The sequence below is a fragment of the Anoplopoma fimbria genome, chromosome 12, assembly GCF_027596085.1.
Source record: "Anoplopoma fimbria isolate UVic2021 breed Golden Eagle Sablefish chromosome 12, Afim_UVic_2022, whole genome shotgun sequence".
Lineage (NCBI taxonomy): Eukaryota > Metazoa > Chordata > Actinopteri > Perciformes > Anoplopomatidae > Anoplopoma > Anoplopoma fimbria.
In genome coordinates, this window is record NC_072460.1 from 15931916 (window position 1) to 15938057 (window position 6142).

The following is a 6142-nucleotide window of genomic DNA, read 5'->3' on the forward strand; positions in this document are numbered from 1 at the left end:
AGTGCAGTTGGAAGATGAGTACATTTTAGCAGCAAATTCTGCCGCGCACTTTTCATAGTTATAAGTTCTGTCTTCTGAAATGTCCATATCAGTTTCAGAACAATCATCAGCATTAGAGCATGATGGTGGTGACAAGTCCGGCAAAGTCTCAGTGAAATTGGTATTTAAGCTTTGAGTATCAGGATGGTCTCTCCTGAGATGTCTGGCATATGAATTAAAGTTATGGTATGTCCGTTGGCAAAGGTTTTGACCGCAAATAATTGTGTAATCCTGTCCATCAGATAATGCATGCACATGTCTAAGATGATTGATTAGTTTTCTTACATCTTTCACTTTAATTTTACACCTGGGACAACAGTACATGTTTGTAAAACTGGCTACATCATAGTTTGGAGCTTTGCAATGAGCTCCACAACTTTAGCTCTCTTCCCACCAGAGAGGGGCACTTCATAAAGACTCTCAAAGAAATGAAAGACAGAAGTGAGCTGGACAGGATATGCAACATTACACACCCAAATCATTTTGAAAAGTTTGTCAATGGCACAGGTCAAACCGTTATCCTTAAGAGGAATGGCAAGTTTGTCGTTTTCTGCAACAATGATGTATTGGGCGGAGGCGGAGGGATCTCCAATGCACACCAAGTGGGGCTGGCGATGTTCTACTGGTCTATCAGGAGGATTGTTCAGCACACTGGAAATGCTGGTTCCAGTCTGTTATTTTAAAGAAAGAACAAGAACATAAACAAGTCATTAGACATATGCAGGGTTTCAAGCCATTTACAAATTGACAATACTCATTTTACATTATACCAGATATAACATTGCACCATAAAACATACGCAAAACATACAATATAGGCGTTCCGTACTGTAAGCACACAAAATAAACATTTACTATATGAGGGGCCTACCGGCTTTATATCCAAAAGGTAGCCCAAAGCTGACTTCACACTGCATTTGGTGTTCCCTTTGCCCCTGCCTGATGCAGTGGGGGGCAGCAGATGGACAAGCTTATGAAGAGCTCTGTAACATGAAACTATAAAAACAAACACAATTTAGTAAACTCTTACTTTCTTGTTAAAATCAAATGCATTCATTCACTGTAGCACAAAAGCTTAACAGAGATAATTCCTCCAACCATCATCCTCAGGAACTGGTGTCAAGGCAGCTGCAGGTTCACTTGTGGACATTTTTAGTATCTTTGGGATGATGGTTCCCTCCCATTTTCGGATGAACATGTCAGCTTTTCCAGGAAACATCTTTCCAAATTCTGTGTCAAACTACATAAATGGACAAAATACAGTCATTTGAATAATTATAATAATATCAGATGGGTTAAAGACAATTCATCCAACTTTCATTATTTTCATCTTCATTTTACAATTGTTATTACAAATAGGTAATTTGAATAATTAGAATGATATCAGAGGGATTAAAGACAACTCATCCAACTTTCATTATTTTCATTGTCCCAACACAATATGCACTCACCATGTATGGCATGTCCACAAAGCGTGGAAACTCTGCAAAAAATTCCTCCAACGTTGGATGTCTAGCAGCAATCCACAACCTTCGGCTAGCATAGGTTTTGTCCATGGCTTCTTTGATGGTGCTGAGGTTTTCCTGACACGGTCTCATTCTTTTTATAACCGTCATCCATTCGTTGACTGAATCATCCCCTTCTGCAGGCATTTCCACCCTAATGGACGCTCTAGGGTTATCAGTGGACTTGACACGCTTGCGCTGATAACGGCGTTGATCATCTTGAAGATTCCTCCTTAGATTTCGGAGTCGGATCTCAAGGAATCCACTGTGGGATATGGGGTCATAGAAATGTTCCTGGAAAAGAAAAGGAACTTAAATAGTTTTCCATTCTCAAAAGTATGTAGAATACATACAAGTGTGTACAAATAATAGGAAACCCTAAATGCTTAATCTCTATGCAGATATAGTGGTCATTATGTCTAGCTTTCAATTTTTTTCTGTCAGTTGAGTCACTCACTCTAAAGTAGATTACCAACTCACCACACTGAACCAGTATGTATGAATGATCTATATTGTACAATAGCAGTAAATATGCTTTAATTGTATAATTTCAAATCTTTTAAAATAAATTAAATTAAGTTATAAAACTCATATCAGAATTATAGTACTTTAACTTTCCCTGTTACAATAACACCATATTACATTTATATAGCGCTTTTCTTGACACTCAAAGTGCGTCACATGGAAGGGGGGACCTCACTAGCAACCACCACCAATGTGTAGCACCCACCTGGGTGATGCACGGCAGCCATTATGCACCAGAACGCTCACCACACACCAGCTTGAGGTGGAGTGAGGGAGTGAACGAGCCAATTACAGTGGGGAATGATTAGGGGGCCACATTGAATGAGCCAGGTTGGGAATTTAGCCAGGACACCGGGGAATCCCCTACTCTTTGCCATGGGATCTTTAATGAGCACAATGAGTCAGGACCTCGGTTTAACGTCTCATCCGAAGGACGGCATCTCCTACAGTGCAGTGTCCCCGTAACTGCACTGGGGCATTGGGATCTATCATTTTGGCCAGAGGGAAGAGTGCCACCTACTTGCCACCCACAAACACCACTTCCAGCGGCAACCTAGTTTTCCAAGGAGCTCTCTCATCCAAGTACTAACCAGGACCACACCTGCTTAGCTTCAGTAATTCAGCTAAGACAAGGTATCTGGCGGCTGGCATAACAGTTGTTATAACAATGAATGAGCACTACTTACAAATCCCTCATTCTCCTCTCCCATCTTGATTTTGAGTGACGGGAAAAGTGCTACCATAGATCTGGCCAACTTGGATTTGTCTTCACTTTGTGGATAACTGTCGATTAAAACAAATAATTCAAATCAGTGAAGTTAAAAGTTAAAAGAGTATACAGCTATCTTACAGACTTTTTAAACAGGCTTTCTTTCAGTCTATAACTATGTCACTACTTTCAAAAGTACTGATATACATTGTATTGATATTTTCAATGTACAATAGAAGTGACGTATTAATATTGAAACATTTTAAAAGAAGCGCTTTAAGTACCTATAAGCTAAAGTGAATTGTAAAATGGTGTGTTAACTTACAATCCCTTCCTCTCAATCAACTCACTGACAGCGATTTTAACAAGGAGTTTCCTTGAAGACTCTGAGAGTGTTCCAGAGGCCTCATAATCTGCTAGAACACTTGCACCTTTCCTCACAAGAACTGCTCTCAGAGTTTCAACACCAATGGGATCCTGTTGATGGGAAGAAAACAAACAAATAAAATCCACATAATACATGAACCATTTCTGATGATTTCAGTGTTCATTAGTACAGAAAGTATTCACTGCATGCATTTGTTGACTACTGGATGAATGAAGTAGTTCCCAAAGACCAGTCACACAATTATGACAAGTAATGCTTATTTACTACATAGCTAAGATGTTCACTTGAGTGTTGACCTTCACATCACATGTTTTGTCCTGTCCAGCCATTCTTGTTCTATACTGTACATTCTAGTAGCTCTAAGTACACTTTTGTTTGCAAAGTTGCAAGCCCCATAAATATCTATTTCCAATTAGTATTTTTCATGTTATCACATTAGTTGGTGTACATACCCTGATTTGATTTGTTTCAACTGCATCCGACTGTTCAGTCTTAAAATGTTACAAGAGACAATTATTATTATCAAACATCACTTGTATTGGTCATTGTGTCTATACTAAAGCGGTAGTAGTTATTTAGAATATTCAAATCATAGTGGTACTTTTCTTGTTTCTTTGTTTAATTCGTTATATTATGTTATCACATTAGATGGTGTACATACCCTGATTTGATTTGTTGGGACTATTTCAACTGCATCCGAGTGTTCAGTCTTAAAATGTTACAAGAGACAAATTATTATTATCAAACATCCCTTGTATATATTGGTCATTGTGTCTATGCTAAGGCGGTAGTAGTTATTTAGAATATACAAATCATAGTGGTACTTTTCTTGTTTCTTTGTTTCATTCGTTATATTAAAGAATTATCATTGCAAAGATACATACCAACATTGATGCTTCACGTGTCTTGAAAAACACCTGGAACTTGTCCATGTGTTGAACAAAGTCATGGCAGTCTATATCAATGAATTCATTAAATTCAGGGGAGAATTTGAGAATTCTGTCACATTCAAGGAGTTCACTGTTAAGGAGTAGTGTTGCATTCGATTTGCAGTCATCTACTATCTCTTCGACAGACTCCAGCTGAAATATTTTTTTGCTGATTTCCTTGTCATCCAGAAATATGGTAACAAGCGATTTCGGCATCGCCATGTCTCCTTGTAGCTGCAACAAAATAGATTCTTTTAAATTTGATATCACACCATATTGTGAACACATAACTTATTTCAACTTCCATACTGTTTAAATTTTAAATTATTCAGCATTTCCAAAATAAGAACACACAATCTTGGTGACTAGCGAACTGGTCAGAAACTAAATGTTACTTTAGGCTATTATCAAAATGCCAGCATTGATTACCGTTTCATTAATGCGTCACATTATTGCTTAACCTGCACCCCAAAAAAGCAAACTACACACTCTATAAACTATAAACGATAGCTAATCATAACGTTATGCATAGATGTAGTTCAACACTGGGTCTAACTGCATGCAATAACGTTTCATCAAACCGTGTTCACTAACGTTAGTGTCACGTTCGGAATACAAATGTGTTTTCCCTTGGCAGCGCGGTAAATGCATTGAGTTAATTCAACATCGCTAACTTGTAGATTATACAGAACATGTTCTAATGTTATGTCCTGGAGCTAGGGTGGCCATTCGTCCGGCTTTAGGCCGGACAGTCCGGCTTTTAAATGCCCTGTCCGGCTACAGACGCAGCCTTAAGCCGGACACTCATTTGTCCTCCTTTTGAGAAAATAATAATAAAGGTCCGCCTTTTGGAAGTGTCGCACGAACGTTCCAGATGTAAACAGGGAGCGATCGCCTCCCCCGAAATATCCCGTCTTTCAAAGGCTGTAATAGGGGCTAGAGACCCTCGGGGCGGGAGGAAATAACGCAATTTGCGATCAAATCGGCGATAAAATAGCCGAAATAACGAAATAACGATATAACGGCATATAAAAAACAGGACTACACTCACGTTACCTGACCTTAGGTTCTATGTCTGTTATGACTGTCACTTAAAGCTTGTAACCACCGATTGTTCGGAATAAAACGGTCACCGTTATCTATGCAACTAACGTTAAGTGAATTAAATCAATAACGGTGGTTATCATGATTTATAGTAGTTAGTACGTTAGATATTGTTGTAACTTATCGTAATGTGTAACGTAGATAGTAGTTTGTAGTTTTGACATCCTGAGCCCTAGCATTTCATACCTTGTTACAAGGTCATACCAGTTCCCACGAACAAAGCAACGTTTCCCGCCTGTAATGTTAGCAATCATAGCGTCTAGCGTTAGCATTCTAGCTGCTTTCCACCGAATTCGCAAGCTGAATTAGCTATCTTAAAATACATACCAATGTGGTCAGCTTGCTAACGTTAGCTGTCCATAGCTAAAACTTTACCCAAAATGCGGATTTACCCACATAGTAATACGAGTTGACGTAACGTTAGAATATTTTAGTTTCTACATGTATGGCAGTGTTTTTCAAAGTGTGTTAATGTAAGGTCAGGGTTGACTTAACATGGACTAGTCTAGCATAACGATTGCTTATCAATAACCTAGCTGCTAGAGCTACTTGGCTAACAATCGATGCTGGACTTTATTTTAGTTTATTATCGTTTAACCTTTACAATATTGCAAGTTGCAACAGTCTTTAAAATAAACATAACAAATACGTCTGAAGACATGGGTCTACCTTACCTTTTATTCAGACATTTACATCCACTGTGTGCCAGTGCCACCTTCCAACTTCTTCAAGTGCGCGCCAAGATAAAATGAAGTGCTGAGAAAAATAACTTCTCTTCTCAGGGTAACGGCTCATCAAGGACACCAGGGATTGGCCAATAATTTAACACATTTTGTGTTGGGCAGTATATTCCAGTAATATAACACATTAACAACACAAAATAACACAAATTGTGTTAAAATTGTGATAACACAAAAAATGTGTAATTATTTAACACATCATTT